Below are 21,293 nucleotides of genomic sequence, written 5' to 3' on the forward strand. Positions count from 1 at the left end.
CCTCCCCTTTCTCCCCTTTCTCCCAGAATGTTAGCTCCATGAAAGCAAAATATAGGTGGTTTTGTTCACTGTTTCTCTACCCAGAACTATGCCTGAATGAGCACTTGTTTAGTGAATGAGCTTCTTTTCTACCTCATCATCTCTCACTCAGAATCTCTTTGCTTTCATGCTCTGGCCAAGGGATCTAGAGATCATCCTTACAATTCCATCTTCTGAGGTCACATCCAGGGTAGAGAGGCATCTGACCAGATCCAATTCTCAGAGGCACAAAACTTAACTTACCACTCCCTAGACATTTGTTCCCTGATTCTTTTAGAAAAAAGGAAAGTGGGAAGAGGCATAGGAGAGATCACACCTTGGGGATGCATAGAAGTGATTACAGATAGTTTTTTAATAAGCGACTCTTTCACCTACATGAAAGCAGCTTCTCCATTCATAACCTCATTAATTAATAAAATGATTGTATTCTTTGTAAATAGCACAAAGCTAATTGCCAAAGAAAAAGAAGCAGAAGGTGTGAGTAATGAAGCACCAAAGGACCATGGGGTTCTTTACACTCTGGACGGTATTTTCACAGGCACTTCAGTGACCTCCATCCTAAATTCTCTCTAGGTCTAAACTGATTGATTCAGATTAGATTTCCTGGCTTCATTTCCTTGTGATGACTTTGAATGTCAAAGTGTACCCTCAAGGGTAAACGGGCTGGGGGAGAAGCAAACGTCTTATGTGGTTATATACTGAGCAACTGCTCTCTTTCCCTGAATACAGACTTGATTTAATTAAACCTGAGGAGAGATTCCTTCTTGGCTTTATCCAGGCCCCATTAATTATCTCCTGTCTTTCAGGAAATAATAAGGTGTCACTTAGCTCTTCTGATACCATCCCCATCTCCCCCACCCAAAGGTCTCTGGTCTTCCCCTGCCTTTTCCATTTCATCGCCACCACTACCCAAGACATCTTCTTGCTGACCATCAAATCTCTAGGTTCTTGCTCAAGCCAGCTCCTCTCTCTGGAATGCACCTTGCACCTTCTACCTCCAAACTTATATGCCTATCTCCAACCTAGCAGAATCTCTGCCTTGTTATCAGACCATTTATACAAGAAACCAATCTTTACTAGCTTATGGTTTTTCTTAAATCTTTCATTCCCAGAGACCTAATACAATGCTTTGCTTAGAGAAGGCACTTAATTCTTGTTTGCTTTACTGAAACTGATTTGGAGATAATCATTTTCTGGGGGGTTTTACATAAAATTTCTAATGGATTACATTAGGATGACTGCCAATCTCTTTGTCCTTTGTAGCCTAATTCATATAGTCACATTATTTTGAAAAATTAAGTTCTCCACATAGAGCAGTAGCTGCCAATACCAGCACCATAGGCTTCATATGGCGATTCCCAATCTGCTAGCTATTGGTATCTGCAGTACACTAAACTAGGCCTTGGGATATAGAGATGAAAATAGAGTCCCTGCCCTCAAGGAACAAAATACCTATTTGGGAAAGAGAACCAATAGACAAATAATCACAATACAGTCTATCAAGTCCTATGGGATCTTTGTACTAAGGGATGTTAAGATAGACACCGTCGACCTAGCTCAGCTCTGTACAACAGGGGTCAGTAAAGAGGGTAAACATCACAAAGCATTCATGAGAGATGGTATCCGAACTTTCTTCGAAAGTTAGTCTGAAGAGAAGAGAAACATTTCAGGCCGAGGAACCAGCACATGCAAAGGCACTGTATCAAGGGAGAACACTGCATATCTCTAAGCACTGCAATAGGTTTGGTGCTTCTGAAACATTGCACAGGAGCTTCAAAACAAGCAAATATCTGTACATAATAATGGGCTTGCTATGCAAGGCCAAGAGATTTGGTCTTTAACCTGCAATTAGTTCCCTAGACACCATGCTATCTAGACTACCCATTTAGGATTCCAGGGAACAGTTTTTCCAAAGAAGGGAACACTAATTTTGTGAATCACAACAGTACAAACAAGTTTAGCCAATTAATCTCTTTTGTTCAGTCAGGTAACAGAACAGAAGCTAAGAACAGGGCTTTGGAAAACTGGATGATACATGCTGCAAAGACAGCAAAGGTGCCTTTTCAGGAAAAGAACTTGTCAGTGGAATAATCGCAAGGCAGAAACTGACCAAGCAAACGGCTTTTCAGCTGGATTCTTTGAGAAGCGATGTGAAACAGGTCACTGGCTAGGAATCAAGACAAACTCCATGAAGCGTAGCTAGACTCTGAATAACCTCAGAAATGGCAGCGTCCAGCTGTTTCACCACTGGACCCCTGCCGTGTGGCATTTGGATGGACACAATAGGTGCTCAATAAGTATTAGGTGAATGAATGGAAGAATCAATCCATAAATACTCTCTCTACAAAACTGATCATCAGTTAAATAGTTGAAGTGCAGGCGGAAAAAAACTAAGCACAGTGTTTTTAAATTTTTTAAATGTTCAAAAGAAAAGCAAAACTTCAATACAAAAAAAAATGCATTTCTACATAAGCATGAACAAATTACCATAAATATTGGCTTGATGTGACTCACTCTGACTGGTACAGCCACGTAATCTGCATGAAACAAACCCAGAAATAATGGACACCAGTGAGTTAGATGCCACAAAGCAGTTTTGTGAGCAATGAATGACACAGTAAGTGTCAGCTGTGTATTGTGGAAAGGGCCCCGCACCAGGAATGGAAGGAACAAAGATCTGAGTAAATTCATGCACGGTGCAGTAAAATGTCTTGCCCAGGTGCTAACCAGGTCTCCAACCCTGGGGAGGCACTTAGCCTCCCTGAGCCTTAGGTACCTTATCTAGGAAATGAGAGGTTTGATAAGACACTCCTCAAGGTCCTTTATTGACGGTAAGGAGAAACATTTCAAAATATCCCAGGGTAAGCTGGTAGTGATCACATACACAGGAGCTCTGTTCGTGACGGTTCACCATGATCACACTTTTCTGTATAATACTGATGCTCGTGCTCGTGATGGTCAAACTTCTAGGATCGAGAGAATGTATAACCCATCTTCTCTCCAAGAATGTCTAATCTGGATCAACTGCCTTAAAAAGTACCATCCATCTAGTAAAAAATAGAGGTAAAATAACAGTTCATAGTTTTCAATAGCTGAGAGACCCCTCTGAGATTATCTGGCCCAAGCCCAAGGAGGCAGATAGGAGTCTTAGTCTCACAGCAGTTGGTGCCTGGGGCTGTACTGGAACCCTGGGTTCTGAAGGCATCCCACTGTGACTAGTTGTCTTCTCTGACTGTCTCCAGACACTCATTCCCTCTGACACTCACAGGAGGTCCCCAGTAGGGGACAAACAGGAAAAATGTAAGTAAGTAAATTCCTGCTGTATTACAAGATGTCTGCTTTCTATAAGAATGGCTGCTGGCTCACACAAGCGGAAAGGTCATTGATGTCTTAGCACAGATGCCTAATTAAGGGTCAAAGATTTCTATTAGTGGAAAGGCTTCTCAAAACATGTCATTATGTGTTTTTAACAATTTATTGGATCTTCAGACTTAAGAGCAAACAGCTTGACTGGAGTATTAAATGCTAAATAAAGGGAAGAATTTTGGGGCTGTGATTTGGTTCTCCTCCAAAATTCTGCCATCTCCCTCTACAACCCAAGAAATATAACTTGCAACAAAAACATATGTGACAGTCTGGCTAGATTATTATGCTACTGAGGACATGATTATCTTTTGCAAAGCTGTCTAATGACTATAGCCCTAGATGAATTCAATAGGGAGGCACAGATCAAAAATGCACTATTCGACACAGCTCATGAAGCATTTCTTCTATTTTATAAAATCTAAGTTGCCAATTGAATAGCAAGTTCCTTTCAAAGTAGATCACCATAGCTGGTGTTAGAAGTGGTCTTGAACCTCTGTTAAAGAACAGTCCTCGCCCTAAACAGCTTTATGTGGGAGTTGTACATTCCCCTCTATCCTCTGTTTAAAAAAAAAAAAAAAAAAAAGACTCATGGAGAGAGATGGTAAAGGAAGTATATTAATTGTACTGGAAAAAGCAACAGAAAAATTCAGCCAACATCCTTAATCTGGTTCATCTAACTCCCAAAGGAAGGCTGTGTCACATAATCAAATTTTTTTTTTGCTTTATAAAAATGAACTCCATAAACTCCTCCTCTTAATACAAAGACCTTGTAGGTAGTAAGCATGTCAATATTTGAGGGCAGTCCAACCTAGACAGATCTAGAATGTCATTAATTAAAATGCAAAACTGATTCTATTCCTGGTACTGGTAATCAACTATGGAAAGTAGTTTCAATGACAAGAATGCTTGCAGAAGCATGAGGTTGTGTTTGTATTATTGGGGGCAATTTCTTCCCTCATGAACAGGACTGCAGGTTGAACTCTGGAGTTCAGCTACTAAAAAAGAAGCTGTAACCAACTCTTCATTAGTCATCAACTTTCACTGCCTGAGTTCCTATGTGTACACGTATGCGTGCTCACACGTAGAAACATACACAAAGCAGAAGCAGGAAAGAACACAGAAATGAAGAGGATAAACATGGAAGACTGATAGACAACAGAAGCTGCAGGTTTCATATTAAACCACCACTAACAGAGACAGTAAAAGCACGGTTTTAACAATAGCTATAATTAAGAAGTATGAAAAATGAGTAAGTGCATCTACACCAATCTAGGTGCTTCTAGACCCATTTCCAATCAGCAAAATCCACTGCAAGGTGAAGCAGCTAAGTTAACACATACAAAATGTTGTGGTGACTTCATCACACCAAGAGGCTACTGACTCCACTCAGCACCGCTTCTATCAATTTCTCCTGCAGTAGTTTCCTAGGCTGCCTTCAGAGACCCTGCAAAGGAATTAACATCACACCATGCTGTGAGACAAAAAAATGCTGTAGAATGCATTCCCCCAATTCAAAGAAATTCCCAAAGGCGTTATCTGGAGGAGGGGTGTAAGAAGTGGGGAAATCCCTACCAAAAAAAAAAAAAAAAAGCTAGCTAGAGGATGCTAAGCAATAGCTTGGGAATTTTGTTCTATTCTCTAAATGGGCATGCTACAACCATTAAAAATATGTTCACATAATAGACCAACAGTACGTTTGTGTATATGTTTGCATATATATATATACACACACACATATATGCACACACACACAAAATTTTCATTGCATAAGCAAACATTCTGTTCAGCAAGATAAAGAAGCCTAAGGAGCTTTTTCTCTCAAAGCTTAAGTTGCTACTAATTAAAGGGAAATATTTTCTAAATGCATCCAAAATTGTTCACAGTGTGAAATACGGAGTCTATTTCCACGACATACAAACTGATCCTCTTTCCATCTTTACCTGAAATTGTGTTGCCAGGCACCTGATAAAAATCCTTACAACTGGAGGGGAAAAAAGGAATATACAATGTAAGAAAACACCATGAAGGATGAAAGTAAACAAGTAAGCATGAAAGAATGATCAAAGGAAGCCAAGAAGTCCACCAGTCAGATCACGACGTTGCTTTGAGCCATAATTGAGTGTAGGAAAAAGAGTAGATATTAGAACAGCTAATCCAAACAATGCTGAAAGTATTTCAAACATTACTTAAGGATTCAGAGACTACAGTCTGCAAGGGTTCTAATTTTTTTGTTGTTGCAGTTAACCTATTTGTGGGTTTCACTCTGCAACTGGGCTATCATGTAAACATCCACAAATTCTTGCTTTTTATTTAAATGTATGCTTTCATGTAAAAACCTTCCACCAAATATATCTACTTTGAACCCAAGGAACAGAATAAAAGCATATGCCGGATGTCATCACCACTATTTTAAGAAAAATCCACACAGGCAGTAGAAATAAAAGTGGTGAGAATGAGCAAAACAGTTAAGGAACTTTATATTCCAAACTCCCAATCAACAGGGGGAAAGACCAGACATTTTATCCCACTTTTTTTTTCTCATCTGTTACCAAAAATCACATTTTTTAGTGCAGTATCTTACAAATCACAGGCTGAATTACATTTGATCAGAACCTTTCCCAGAGTGAAATGGACCAGAACTGGAAACCCCATACAAAATCAAATAAGACAACCTAGCTCCAGCCCGAGGCTGGAAAAAAACTAAGCAGCATTACTATGGTAAGGCTTATTTTCTGAAATGCCAAAACAATTCAACACACCTGCTACTAAAAAACAAGAGAAGAAAACCCCCTTGTGAAGAGAGCTACTCCCATCAACCACCAGTAAGAACTATACCAAAATGTTCTTGGTTTCCTATGGGCTGCAAGAGGCAGGTAGCCAGCAACAGACCTGAAGTTGTGGTTCTGTCTGCAGCAAGCCTTGGGAGACCAGGTGAAAAATTAGGGCACTCTTCTAAGAGTGATGTTCTGGAATAAACAATCTGCCTGTGGACACCGCAACACGCACGTTCTTCCCAGAAACCTGCTCATCTTCCACTTAGAAAAGTCTGACCATTCCAGTAGCCTCAAAGCATTTTCTCTCCCAGGAGGATGAAACTATGTTGTCAACTCAAAAAAACGTTTCTATCACCACTGCCCCACCGGCCTCTGAAGAGGACGTAAAATAGGGTTTGCAGAACAGGCACCCTGAGATTCCAAAGGAAAAGCAGCAATGAGGTCATGAATTACTCCATCTGCCAGTGCAGGATTCCGCCTGCCGTGAATGTTCCTGCCCAAGTTGTAAAGCCCACAAGATACAGGGCCGTTCTGGACTCGGGGGACAGGTACTTCAAGTGCCGCTGCCTAGGGCAGACTCCAGCGTAACTCACACGGGTGCTCATCTTCACCTGGAAAGAGGGAAGAGTTTGCTGTGTGGGCAGCCCAGCCCCAGCCCTTCCGGATTCCGAGAGTGCACCCTCAGCACGCCAAGGATTCATCTTGCCCAAATTTGTCAGCCACCCTCCACAGACTCCCTGCACACTGCTGCAGTTTACCTCCGTGAACACATTCCCCTGGCTGCTGCTTCAAGGACAAAGAGAGAGTGCTAATGTTTCCATCACAGCCGAGCAGCTCCGGTTTATGAAAAATAAATAAATAAAACTGAAATTAAAAGACAAACAGCCCAGACCAATGACCCCCGGCATTTTAGTTAACCGGATCACCCCCGACACAGATCCATGAGAAAAGGGAGCAACGGAAAGAGAAGGTCACTAAAGCTTAGCTGGGAAGAGAGGGAGCCAGCGAGAGCCTCCAGTTCACTGCAGCAGAGCAGCTCATTCAATGCAAGCACTTACCATAAAAATAGAAAGAGTCAAAAGAAGGAGAAGGGATCCTTCCTCCGTGTCTTTGGCAGAAAGAAATCCAGGCAAGGCTCAGGAGGAAGCCAGCAAAGTGATGAAAGGCTATCGAACCACCCCACACAAGTCCTTTTCAGCCTCCCCTCTGCCCCGCATGCAGTTGTTTGTGCTGTAAAAACCCTGAGGAGTCTGGAGCAGGACTCTCCAAAGAGCGAGCTGGAGCGAAAAGCAGCCGGGTGGATTTCGCCGCCGCCGCCGGCTCAGAGCATCACGCCCAGGACTTGTCCTCCCCCGGGTGCAGGGGCGTCCTGGACGGGGTTGGCTGGGCACCAGGCTGGGGTCGGGAACATGAGAAGAGGGGAGGAAAGGAGCCTCTTTGGAGTGGAAGGAACTGCCAGGGAGAATGTATCAGTATTCCATATCAGTTATTGCCGGCGACCAATCAGCCCAGCCACGGGGCCCTTGTCAGTGTGACAAGAGAGCATCGGAAGTCAGCCGGTTCTGAGAGGGGCAGGACAGCCCCCTGCCTCTAAAAGAAGTTTGGCAGGATTGGCATCTCGCTCTCCATCCAGTTGCTGCTCATATTTGCTTGTTATTAAAAACAAGCTCTAAAACCCCATAGAGAGCCAGACGTTCAGGAAGTTTCCTGTGCATCCCACAGCATCTCTGCAAGAATCCAGATTTGAAACCCACCCTAAATGAGATCTACTGGCATCTCCAGACCAGACAACCTGCTCATGTGCACAGAGAGGTCACCCTGAGTCTGGGGACGGCAACTTGGACATGAGCTTCTTTATGGCCAATGCACAGGATGAGGAGACCCGGGATTGGTCTCCCTATTACACAAGTCCAAAATTTAGGCAGAAAAGGCTGAAAAGTTCTCCCCAGAAATTTGCTTCTCGATGTCATCATTTTCTTGTGTAATATATGCACAGAAGTAGTTGTTAGAGATGAATGTATGAAGATAGCTAAAAGTTCCCTTTGAGGTCTCTTAAATCACTGGTAAGAGAGAATGTGTGGTACTGGGTAAACAACCCTGTACAACAATTCATAGGCACAATGAAGTGTGACAAACTGTGCTAGACTAATGGAAGAGGCACAGGAGCAAACCCCTTTCTGGAGACAAAAGGATGAGTAGAGAAGTTAACACTTCTTCCCTCTTGCTTTTCCCCCATTCAATTTTAATACTGAACCTATAAACTTAGCACATATATATGAATCTGTTTGGGGTTGTACAGTTAAATTAGATAGAGGAGTAGGTTCTCAAGTTAAATGCCAGTCAAATTGGACTCCACACTAAAACTTCAGAACTTTTTTTTAAATGTAGGTAGAATGGCCTTGGGTCACCTTTTTATCTTGTCACAAAAGATTAATTCCCTTGTGCTAGTCAAGAGTTAATGGGAAGACACAAATGCTCCTAGTTTTGTTTTACAGGTGACTTACATGATGCAGAGTTTTTATTTTAGTTCTTTCTTTACCTAGAAGTTGAAGTATCATTTGGACATTTTGTTGTGATCTCCAGCCAGAGGCAAACTAACTTTGGGGAACCTGAATACCACAGCTTAAAAGGAAGGGCTGGGCTCCAAGGAAGCAGTTAACTCACTCAAATGAGTCACAGCAGGAGGCCATAAAAATGTTCCACATCAAAGATGAACATAATAAAATGGAATTTCTGAAATGAAGAAAGGATGGTTTGCAGGGTAGTCTTATGTACATTAAATAAGGAAAATCTGGAACATAGAGTCCCAAATTCTGTTTCATTATTCACTTCAGTTCAACTCCAACCAGCAAACACTTAAAAAACAAGCAACTATGTGTCAGAGGTAGGGAGATGAAAGTGACAGAACCTGCCTTCAAGAAGTTTATAGTCTCATGGACAAATTTAAATTCTTCTTCTTTTTTTTTTAAGGTTTTATTTATTTATCTGACAGAGATCACAGGTAGGCAAAGAGGTAGGCAGAGAGAGAGAGGAAGCAGGCTCCCTGCTGAGCAGAGATCCCGATTGGATTAGGGGCTCCATCCCAGGACCCTGAGATCATGACCTGAGCCGAAGGCAGAGGCTTTAACCCACTGAGCCACCCAGGCATCCAGGTGCCCCAAATTAAAATTCTTTTTTTCGAAATATCAACACTGTCATTCTGGCCAAGACTGAAAATGATCTACTATTTTAATGTCCCTCAAATAAAACCAAGCCATGAGGTTGGATTTTGGACTCCAAGGTTCTAAATTAGCCTAACAAGGTGTTTTCCATAACCAAAACCCTGGGAAAATAGAAATGTGTGTGTTTTTCTTTTTTAATCTCATTAAAACATGAAAGGGTTTTTTAACTAAATGTTTGCTTTTATCAGCATCAACAGCTTCTGACACTGCAAAAACATGGGCAGCATAACAAAGAATATATTTAATAAGGGAATATTATTTAAAATTCCCAAAGTAATTGAGATTAATACTGTTTATGGAACAGGTTCAACAGCTTGACTATATAGGGTGATAATGAAGCATGAAAACGATAAAACCACAGAAGTACAAATTACTTAGATTAAATACTTGCACATTGTTATACAATTAGGTCAATGAAAATGGGTATTCCAGTCACTTACCATAATGCAATTAATTTTTTAAAGTTTGGCCACTATTCCACTCCTCCCTCTTCAAAAGATGATAGAACCACCTTCCATTTCAGATAACTACAAATGCCAATTAAATTTTGTGGAGGACAAAATATCCAAGTCAATTATACTTGGGACAATTTTGGGGACTACTAGCACTTCTTTTCAAAAACTGGAAGGTAATTTGAAATATGTACCTATACCTGCCATGTGTTTTAAAAAAAAAAAAAAAAAGATAGCTTTTTCAGAAAATCTGCTTTAGAGAAGCCTGCTGACACAGCTTTAAAAAGTCTGAAAGACCAGGATTCCTAAAGATCAGTCTTTTGACACTAAAATGATTCTATTTTCCATAACCAGCCTAAAGTAAAAAAAGTAAAAACATACCTATTTTCTTGATTGCCAAGAGGGTAACTGGCCATATACCACCATTTTTGACATCAGAATCTGTTTACAGAGGTATGAGAACCAGCGAATTCTAAGTAACATGTTGCCCATCAATGGTTTTGAAAACAAAGTTAAAATCTTCCTAAAGAAAAAGCCTGTCTCTTACCTAACTTCCATAAACCAGTGTCTGAAGGAACTAATATATTCTGAACCCTACTATGTATGCAACTTCATTCAAGTGGACTGACATATCTTAGTCTTCACAACATTCCCAGGACATGAATAAGATTATGTTCAGTGCAGTAACTGGGAATCCAGGAAGCTGAAGGAGCTTCCTTGCCCAGGTGTTAATACCAGCATATGAACAACCAGAACAGTCTCAAATGCTTCCTCTTCCCCATGGACACCCAGGACTTGGGCATAGGAGAACCCCTAAAATCTTTTTGACTAAACAGGCCAGATGACTTAGGGACTCTTCCTACAGTGTTATGCGAATTTGGGTGAGTAGGAATGGGACAACTCCATGTTAAAGGAGAAACACTCATTTTACCTCAGATTAAGTGTAACCCTTTTACACAACAGAAATGAATTCTTGATGCTTAGAATTTGAAGAACAAGCAGTTGGTATTTGTTGATTTCTCTTTCTCAAATCTAACTCTACATTACATGTTAAAACCAAGATGAGTGGTCCCTAATCACTAGAAGAGCAGAGAATATTCCAGAAAAGTGTGGAATCTGACGTAAATACTGCAGTATAATCCCTTACTTCGTACCTAAATTCTCCTTCAGTCTTCAGTGGGAAGCCTGAAATTCAAACAGTATGTTGCTCTGCTAATGATTCCCTACCAGGGGTCACTGGATGAAAATAATTTCCCCAAAGTGCTTAGTAGGCGGGCTTTCAAATATGCAATAACAGTTGCAAATACATAAAAGGTAAATAATCTGCAATACATAAATATAGTCATAGCATTCAAATTTTCAAGGATGTGTTTGCACTCAGCATTTCTCAGCCAGAGGAATCCTATGGAATCAACAATCACATCACACAGAAAGGATCCCTAAGATCACAGACCTAAAACTTTTTCTCTCCTTTTTGAAGATAGAAAAATAAATCAACAGTGGCTTAAAGAATCAGAGAATTGGATTGAGTCTAGGGAGACCAAAACAAGGTGTTTGTGCATTCAGATAGAAAACCAGTGTGTGGGGCACCTGGGTGGTTCAGTGGGTTAAGCCTCTGCCTTCAGCTCAGGTCATGATCTCAGGGTCCTGGGATGGAGCCCTGCATTGGGAATCTCTGCTCAGCAGGGAGCCTACTCCCCACTCTGCCTCTCTGCCTACTTGTGATCTCTGTCAAATATATAAATAAAATCTTAAAAAAAAAAATGTGTGCATTCAAAAACTCAACTGGTTTGTCTCCACATTAATCTTTAAGTCTCACTGTTACTCCTACTGTTCTCCTCAATGTATAATTAGGCATGACAACCAATTCAGGTGTTTGTTCCTTCTACCAAACTATTACGATAATTTCTGACTTCTCCCTTGTCCCAACCTGGCATCCCCTTGCTAATAGCATTTGGTTTCTAAAACACAGTGAGTATAATCATACCACTGCCTTACTAAAAACATCTGTGAAGTTCAGACCAAATACAGAGCTTCCTGAGCCTGGCACTCAAGGCCTTTTGCAACTGAACTTCATCATTTCCCATGAGTCCTTCTTGTATATTCCATGCTCTGTATACACCCAATTACCATGATAAAGGAATAAGAGTATCTGAGGAACACCAACTATTTGTTTTTCCTAGAATAACCTTCCTTCCCTTAAGAAACCCTACTGTTTACCCTTTAAAACCAGTTTATGATTTTTTTTTTTTAAGATTTTAATTATTTGACAGAGAAAGACATAGCAAGAGAGGGAACACAAGCAGGAGGAGTGGGAGAGGGAGAAGCAGGCTCTTTGCTGAGCAGGGAGCCCGAAGCAGGGCTTGATCCTAGGACCCTGGGATCATGACCTAAGCTGAAGGCAGATGCTTAACGACTGAGCCACGCAGGCGCCCTATGGTTATTTTCTTGATGAAGTTTTCCCCAAAGTGACTTAATCACATCTTCCTCTGCATTTTCATAGCATTATTTCTAGTCTTGTATTATAGGGCCAGAAACACTATACTAAAATAATTTGTATTTTTTAACCTATTTGAGATCCTTTCATGTTCCCAGTGTCTGGCACACAATAGGAGTTCAATAAACTCATGAGTGAGTCCATTTTTTATACTTCTTCTTCACAGGCAAAAGCACTCTAAAGAAAGCACAGATTTGATTTCTGGAAGTCTGAAGGACTACAGGCTTATGAGCCATATATATCTCCTCCTTCCATCAGGAGCTTCTGTGGTTTAAGGCAAGAGCCCTGAATTAGAATCAGAGGAGCCAAGTCTCAGCCCTGTCCCCTGTGTCACCTCAGGTAATCTCTTAACCTAAATGAGAAGAATAAAACAAGTTCTGCTTACCTTTGAGGGCTCTTCTGAGCCACAAATGCGGAACCACATAAAATACTTGGCAAACTATAAAACTCTATGCTAGTTGGCAGAGTTACTGCCACCACTATCATCATTGCTTGATCATCGTTAATAGCCCATCAAAGCCATCACAAAATTTAAGACAAATATCTTCTGAAAGGCAGCCTAGGAAGCCAGTGACTCAGCATTTCTTTCCAAGTGCCTTGCTCAATCCTGCAGGTCTGCTGTTAGGGACAGTGGAAGAATCAGAATGCTCAGATTCAGGTCCTAGAAACCTAGTCCCTCATACCCAGGTCCTTCATCTCAGAAATGGGAGTCAGAACGCCTATTTCACTAAGCTGTTGAATGAGACGGGATAGGCATTTATATGCAGCATACATAAATCTGAGTCTCTAATAAGCATTCTATTGCTCATTGAAAAAAGCCATTTCTCCATCATTCTATGGTATCTACGTACACCCCAACCACTGCTCTCCTGTCTCTTGAACTCACAAAGCTCATTTCACTACAGGATCTCTGTATGGGTTTTCTCTGCCTCAGATCCAAGCAAAGGCTTCCCTAACTCTGCCAATCATTTTCCAGCACATTCCTCTCTAGACTTTACATATTTACCTCTATCTGTAACCATCTTATATGATTATTGATTTAATATTTTATCCTCTGCATTATAAAGAAGGCTCCCTTCAGGCCAAGATGGTCTCTTGTGCTTATTATGTCCCCAGAGCCTAAAAATAAGTATCCAGAACATGCTATGTACTCAGTACTCATGCTATATCACTCAGTACTCAGTATATATGTTTTAAATATTTACAGCAGGACCAATATGTATATATTGTTTAACTACATCTATCCAAAGTTCTAATCGTCCATGATTATTGAGGTGGAATGAAATCTCAGAAGTCACTTAATATGATACTCAGGACAATACCACAATATTCAAGTTTATATAGATATTTAATAATGTATAACAGACATTAAAGTATTATTCAGGGATGGGGGCATCTACATGTCATATGCCAACTCTTGCCCCATGAGAAACAGGAATTACCAAGAATGGCATACTGATCCTCACCTATACACAGGAACAAAAGTACTGAGCAAAAATGTTAAATTATGTTTATTTCATAAATCAGGGGCTTTACTAGATCCTTATTTTGCATTTTCCTTCTCTTTAATGTTTGAAGTACTCTGGTCCAAGCTCATCCTGAGAAGTTGACAAGGTCCTTGATCTCTGAAGCATCAACTAGAACAAATGGTTTTCAGACTACCAGCAGTCCGGGAATCTAGGCAATTTCTCTCCCCTCCCAGGGAGCTGTCTCGAAGGCAAAATACAGAAATCCTCCCGAGCTTGACCACATCATCCCTGTTTCTGATTAGCCCAGCCTGAGAGGAGGCCTAATAAATAAATAACCATGGCAATCCTGTATAATGTATGAAGGTTACTTTCCAATGGTCATCGGAAGGACATCGTTTTCAATTAGAATATTTTCAATTAGCAATAGCATGCCAATCTACAAAACAGGCATATGGATTTGTCATTGGCAGGAATCAGGTAGTTTTGTCTTGTCTTTTAAAAAGGGGGAAAAAATCCTAGACTTGATACCAAACAATTTTTTCCTCCTAACCTGATCTTCCTTTGGATTTTTTTTTTTCCAATTAAGAGCATCACTCTACTGTGTGGCCCAAATAAAATTTTTATTGACCTTTATGTAGAAGACTATTTTGGCTACTCTATAGGGTACGTATATATCTCAGCATCATTCTTTTTTTTTTTTTTAAGATTTATTTATTTTAGAGAGAGAGAAAAAGCAAGCAGAGGGAGGGGCAGAGAGAGAGAGGGAAAAAGAATGACAAGCTGACTCCCCACTGAGTGTGGAGCCTAACACAGGTCTCAATCTCACAACCCTGAGATTATGACCTGATCCCAAATCAAGAGTCAGCTGCTTAACTGACTGAGACACCCAGGCAGCCCCCAGGCATCATTCTTTAACTCATCTTGCCTGTACTCCAAAACATCTCTTTCTTCTGTCCATCAGCAACCCACTGCCACACCCCAGGATCATTACCAATTCTCCTCTGGGCTAATGTGATGGTCTCAGAAGACTTCAATCTCACTTTGTCCAATCCATCCCCCACAACTACCTGAGGATTTTTAAGTGAAAACACCATTGTTCTCTCTCCCACTGAAAACTCTTCCTTGCTTCTTACCATGTGCAGGATGAAAGGTATTCCTTAACTCTCATATTCCCATATCACTACTCCCATTCATCTATGTCTTAATATTCAGAGCTCCAGACCTGACAAGCTATTTAAAATTCCAGGGTCTTGTCACAAGCTTTTTCTGTTGCTGAGAATTTCTTCTCCCTGCCCTCCTCTTCCTGAACTCCTACTGTTTAAGACCCGACTCAAACATCTCCCTCTTCCTTGAAGCATTTCCAGACACCACTCCCTACATGCTAGAGTTAACCATTTCTACATTATGGCACTGATCCCATGATATTCTCTCTTCCTAGCAGATTCCTTCAGGAAAGTCCTAGTCCTGAGTTTCATTTACCTTTGCATCCTCAGATGAACTCTCCCTCTTCACACTCAAATAAATGGTAATAGGGAGACTAGGCTCCTCTTTGTATCTGACTCTTCTACTAGAGTCTGTGTTTCCTGAGGGATGTAAGAGTATCTTGTCTTTTTAGCCCCTCAGCTTACTAACTGGTATATATGGATACTTTGTGTATTTGTCGAGTTGTTTTTAATATGATTGGGAAAAAATCTTTCAGTTCAAAAAATTTAAAAATCCCTGAGATGATTTTTAATTAGCTCACTTTTTTATTTAAGAATTCTCCTTCTCCTTGAAATTATAGAACACCACAGGCATTAATTTACTCCACAAAGATTCAACCTCTGAAACTCCTGGCTTTTAATGATAACCCAACTAATTAGGGCACCTTGGGAGCAATAAGGCATTCCAAACATAATTTCTACTTTGAATTAACTGGAAGAGGAAAGGCTATTGATTTTCTTGAGCAGAAGGGCCTTCTTGGAGAAATTTCACCAGCCTTTAAGTTTGGAGGGGACAGAGTCCTGCGTTCCTGAGTGCAGAATTTCACTCTTAACAGTGAGGCTACCAATGGTCTGCGGCTGTTAATTCAAATCCAGTACCCCACCCAGTATAAAGGCACCACTACAAGAAGGGGTGTGGCTTGAGGAAGTAAGGCAAGATCTAGCCCTTACAATGGACCCTCCACCCCAGTCAGACTATTATCTAATTTCTCACAGAAAGTTAGCTACAATGGATCTAAAGAATAGGAATAAAACTCTGTCTGTAGCTGCAATGTCCACTAACACCTAAGGAACTAGTTTCCCTTGGTGTGACCAACTGGCTGATAGCCTTATCAGCAAGGAAGTCCACCCAAATGACTGCAGATACCTGGCCAAGTCAGCTGGGGTGGGGAGCAGAAGAACACCTGCATTCCTCATTCTTCCAAAGTTGCTAATCCACAAGCAGAAAAAAATCAAGAATGAACCATAGTATCAGTGCTACAGATGTGATTATCTAGTCTGCCTTTTTTTAAAATATAATTTTCCCTGTAACTAATCTTGAGTTCTATTATTTGAGTTGAGAGGAGAAACAGAATGAGCATTTGAAATAACTATGACAGGCTCATATTTTGGTAAAATGAAACTAGGCCATACACTGACCATTCTATACCTTTGTAGGGATGGCTTTTTCCATTTATGAATCTTTAAGAGGTCCCTTGAACCTCTAATAAAAACTAATCTGTATCTCTGGTGGGAATGCAAAAGTCATACAGCCACTTTAGAAAACAAGTTAGTGGTTTCTTTAAAACACACTCTTAAACTCTTACCATACAATCCAAAACTGCGCTCATTTTTGATCAAATGAGTTGAAAACCCATGTCCACACAAAAACCAGTACACAAGTATTTATAGCAGCTTTATTCATAATTGTCAATACTTGGAAAAAATCAAGGTGTCCTTCAGCAGGTGAATGTCCAAAAACAGTGTTACATCCCGACAATGGAACATTATTATTAAACAGTAAAAAGAAATGAGCTATCAAGCCATGAAAAGACATGGAGGAAACTTGAATGTGTATTACTAAGTGAAAAAAGCCAGTATTAGAAGGGTACATGCTGTATAATTCCAACTATATAACATTCTAGAAAACACCAAACTATGAAGATAGTTAAGATAAGTGGTTGCCAGAGGGTTAAGTAGACAGATGAATAGGTAGAGAACAAAGGAATTTTAAGGCCTGTAACTACTCTATAAAACTGTAATGATAGATACATCATATATTTCATGGGTTTTTGTCAAAGGTATAACCTTGAGGGTGATCCTTCATATTCACTATGGACTTTGGGGGATGATGTACTAATGTAGGTTCATAAGTTTTAAGAGGTGTACCACTACGGTGAGGTATGTTAATAAGGGAGGAGGCAATGGATTTGGGGACAGAGGTATAATTCTCTGTACTTGTGCTCAGTTTTGTGGGGAACCTAAAACTTCTCTAAAAGTTTATTTAAGCACAAAAAGAAAAACTCACTTTCCCTGAAGACTACAGGTTTTTGTTTTACAAATTTCAGTTGTCTTATGAGGTAGAGGTCTTTGGAAAATGAACTTTTTGAAAGAATAGTGAGAAGATTCCCATACTCCAAACAAAGTAAAGTTCTAAGAACTTCACTGTGGCTAACACAGACAAATCACATGACTCTGTCTTTATACCTCAGAATCCCAGCTATGAATATGATAATGTCTGGAATGTTCCACTAATACAGTTTCTATTGTCAAGGCCTACAAAACCAGAACACTGAACATATTGTGAATTCCACTAAAAAACTAAAAAGAAATTTAAAATTTATCCTCTTTCCTTCTAAGGCTCTTCCCCTTTTAGGTTTATTCTGTATTACTGCCTTGGAGCAAAACAGGAAAAATGTGTTAGGCTAAGAAAAAATGGGCATGTAGGTCTTCATGCAAGACAAGAGAAAGGCAGCTACAGAGATTTAACCACACCTATAAATTATCAAGTTTCAACTGCAATATGGGAAAATAAGAAAAGTGGAAGGAAAATCTCCAAGAAGGGTCTTGGAGTGGCTCTATCTGGAGAAAAGGAGGAGGAAAGGGGAAGGTGGTCAGAAAAGTGGAAGGGAAGAAGCATGGAGGGAAAGAATGCCATGTTCATGAATAAAACAATAACTGTTCTCCTGAAGTTCACAACATGGTAGTTAAAAAAAAAGAAAAAAAAACATGAGTACATAGCTATATGCAACATAGATAGATGGTGATAAGCTCTGAGATACAGGTACAAGCAGGGAGCAGGGGAATTTTAGAAGACCTTCTGAGGAGGGCAGATTTGGCTGGGCCTCAGAGAAATGGCAGGCTTTCTGCAGGTAGAAGTTGGGACCAGCCATGAAGATCACACCTGATAAAGTTATGGCCAGAAGCAGGAGAGAACTGCATCAGGAATGAATGGATTCAGTCATTCATTCAGACATTCAACAAACATCTTTTTAGCACCTGCCAGTGGCAGACATTATAGGTGGTATAAGAGGTTAAGCAAAATATGATGGGCATGTATGAAACTGCACACAGCTTTGAACATTAGGTTGCATTTGTTATAGGCAGCAGAGAGCCTGGCAGGATGGATGCCATGAGTGCGTTGCTCATCCTCAACCCCTCCCTCTTTCTAGTCTCCCTTCCCATACAGAGGCTAGCAAATTAAAACCTACATTTACCAGACTCTTTGAAGCCAGGACCCAGAAGAAAAATCAGGTTCCATGAATTTGATGCATTTGCATGAGCTTTGGAAGGTGGAAATTAAAAGGAGACCATTTTCTGATCTCTTTTGGCTGCTTTCCAATTTGGTAAGATTACAGAGAAATGATGTATTCCAGCAGCACCAGTCTGGGGTACTTTGTCTTTCTGGGTAAGGAAAGGCAGTTGAGCGGCAGTAGCACCTCTGGCTTCCTGATTGATGAACAACTACGGCTGAGGTTCTTTAACTCCAGACTTTTCGTAGAGACCTTAGAGGTAGATTCTTGGTGTATCCTTCCTGTGTCTGCTCCTCTAATCTTCCTCTGATTTTATAATCCCTGATCCCCCATGTTAAATCCTTTCATGATTAGAATACCTAGAGTGACTTCTGTTTCCTATACTGAATTTTGATAGAGATAGCCAAAAAAAGTTTTAAGCAAGAGACATATGATTGGATTTGTGCTTCAGGAAGAGACCTTGGCAGCTGCTTACAGGACAAAGTGGAGACAAATTTGCAAAACTCTTAGGAATGTCCAGTCTAGAACAATGTGTCTGGAATACTGAGACTGAACAAAAGAGTTGCAGTGGGAAGAGAGAAAAAGGAACGGAAATACAATTTTCCTGAGTAGAATTTATTGGGTTGATTCAAAATGGAGATGGGAGAAGAAATTTAAACTTGTCCCTACTTCATCCCAAGTCTGCCAGGGTCCTCTGTACTCTGTTCTTCACCATCATAGGACCTATCACACTTTCTTAAAATTCATCCTTCTCTTCAGGTTTTAGACCTTCTGGCTCTTTGCTATAGCCTAAGTGCAGAGCACAATGAAGAGTCCATAAAAGAATGCTCAGTGCACACCGGTTGGGTGGATAGAAGGGAGGAGGTAAAAAGGGAGGGAGGAAATCTCCAGCCTCAGAGCAACTGTGAGGAATGAGATTCTGTTAGCCAAGTAATCACAGGCTGAGTATTGCTTGAATAATGTTGAATCTTGGATCAGATGGGGCATCCGGGTGAAGATATTTAGCACACCAGTAGACACAGAAATCTGGAGGCTGGGAAATAGATCTGACAGAAATTTTGGAATTACTGCACAAAATAAAAGCTGAATGCTTCACAAAGAAGGAAGGAAAAGACCATGCTTCCGTGAACATTGGCTAATACACATATTACTACGAAACTACGAAAAGAGTCTATAAAATGCCAGTCACGACTTAAGACACTATATGCACATTGTCCTTTAATTCTTATAATGACTTCTAAGTGAGGTGTTATCGTTCTCATTTACAGAGAAGGAAACTGAAGCTCAGCAAAGTACCTTCCCAAGGTCACATACCTGTTGATGACAGAGCTGAGGTTCAAATCTCGATCTGTCTGACTCCAAAACCTGTGCTCATTATTCTCCCTCGGCCTCTATGAGAAGAGTTAATGAAAGTGACAAAGGACTGGTCAGAGAGGAAAGAAGAGAAGTAGAGAAAATACTAGAACATAATCGCCAATTAAGCAGAACAATAAATCAGGGTAGATGAAAAAATGCTCACAGGAATTCAAAATCAAGCAGGAACTTCTTTAACAACGGCAAGATGCTTATGGGCCAAAGAGAAGAGTGAAAGGTGGAAATCAGAGATGTGATGGGTAAAGGCAGTGAATAAGCAAGGTCCCAAAAAGATGGAAAGAATGAAGCAGCCATTGAGAAAGGAAGGAAAACAGATAAATTTTTAAGATTTAGTTGTAGTCCACCCCCTGATACCTACAGAGGAAATGAGGAGGACCTGAGAAATGATTTCATTTGCCAATAAGCCCAACAGATGTTAGGCATATGCACTGATCAGGCTACAAATAAACAAACAATTTTCCTTTTGATTGGAATTCTATCAATCCATTTTGATTAACTCATGCAAATAAGAAGTTCTGATAGGAAGTTAAATTTGTCTTTGGTCATCCAAAATAAAGTGATCAGTAATTATCATTTATTAAATATTGCCCTTTCCCCTCCCCCATAGTCTTCCAAAATCCATGGTAGGGGATAATAAAAGGGTCCTTCATAGCAAAACAATTATTAACTGTCATCAAAGACTATGTCAGCAGAACTACAGAAACACACAGAATACAATCAGATATTATCTAAATAGCTACAAACATTGGATTGAGAAAAGAGAAAATGGAATACAATCAAGCAGTAAATAGATCGGATTTAACCAGTCTAGTAATGAAGCAACCAGGATGGAAGATGATAGACCTAAAACAGACCACAGAAGATATAACCAGAATCCACCAGATGAGGACTGTAAGACCATTCATTCCATGTGGACACGTGGATTTGGAGACCTCCCTGGCATAACAACTATGAAAGAGCAGTCTACATGTCCCCCATATTTTTAAGAAAAATCCACCTGGACATCAGCACCTCCTGACCTTGAAACCTAGTGGAATGGTTGATGGTAGAAATTCCTTTTTTTGGTGGGCAAACATCCCTTAAGGCTGGGAGTACCTAGAAATTCATGTAAATAATGTTTTAAATTAAATCTGTCATATCAGTATTTTTGTGTTCAATATTTGAAGTGTTTATAATGTTTAAGAGAGTGTGGCATATTGGATTAGCTAGCAGATGACCACTGCAATTCCAATGTAAATTATGTGATTCTGTGACTTGAAATTAAAAAGTAAGGCAGAACTTTGCTAAGCTTGTTACAATATTGGAAGGTTTAGGAGAAGTTTCACCACATTATACACTTATTAGATTTGTAAGAATTAAGAACATTTTTATTAGGCAGGAAAATGAG

At 40.2% G+C, this 21,293-nt stretch overlaps 1 protein-coding gene across 7 annotated transcripts in view; it reads right to left on the reverse strand.

Annotated features, from left to right (window-relative positions):
* ANO4 (anoctamin 4) overlaps nt 1-21,293 on the reverse strand; it is a 445,901-nt gene that overhangs the window by 355,122 nt on the left and 69,486 nt on the right. For 2 of the 7 annotated variants that reach the window (XM_032346622.1, XM_032346624.1), the window contains exon 1: nt 7,238-7,676. The exons of 2 other annotated variants lie outside the window; for them this stretch is intronic. The gene's annotated coding sequence lies outside the window, so the exon portion shown is untranslated. Of the gene's footprint in view, nt 1-4,745; nt 4,850-6,294; nt 6,418-7,237; nt 7,677-21,293 lie in introns of those variants that run through there. 3 more of the 7 variants (XM_032346623.1, XM_032346626.1, XM_032346628.1) reach the window with 3 other exon arrangements.

The sequence above is a fragment of the Mustela erminea genome, chromosome 6 (assembly GCF_009829155.1).
Source record: "Mustela erminea isolate mMusErm1 chromosome 6, mMusErm1.Pri, whole genome shotgun sequence".
NCBI lineage: Eukaryota > Metazoa > Chordata > Mammalia > Carnivora > Mustelidae > Mustela > Mustela erminea.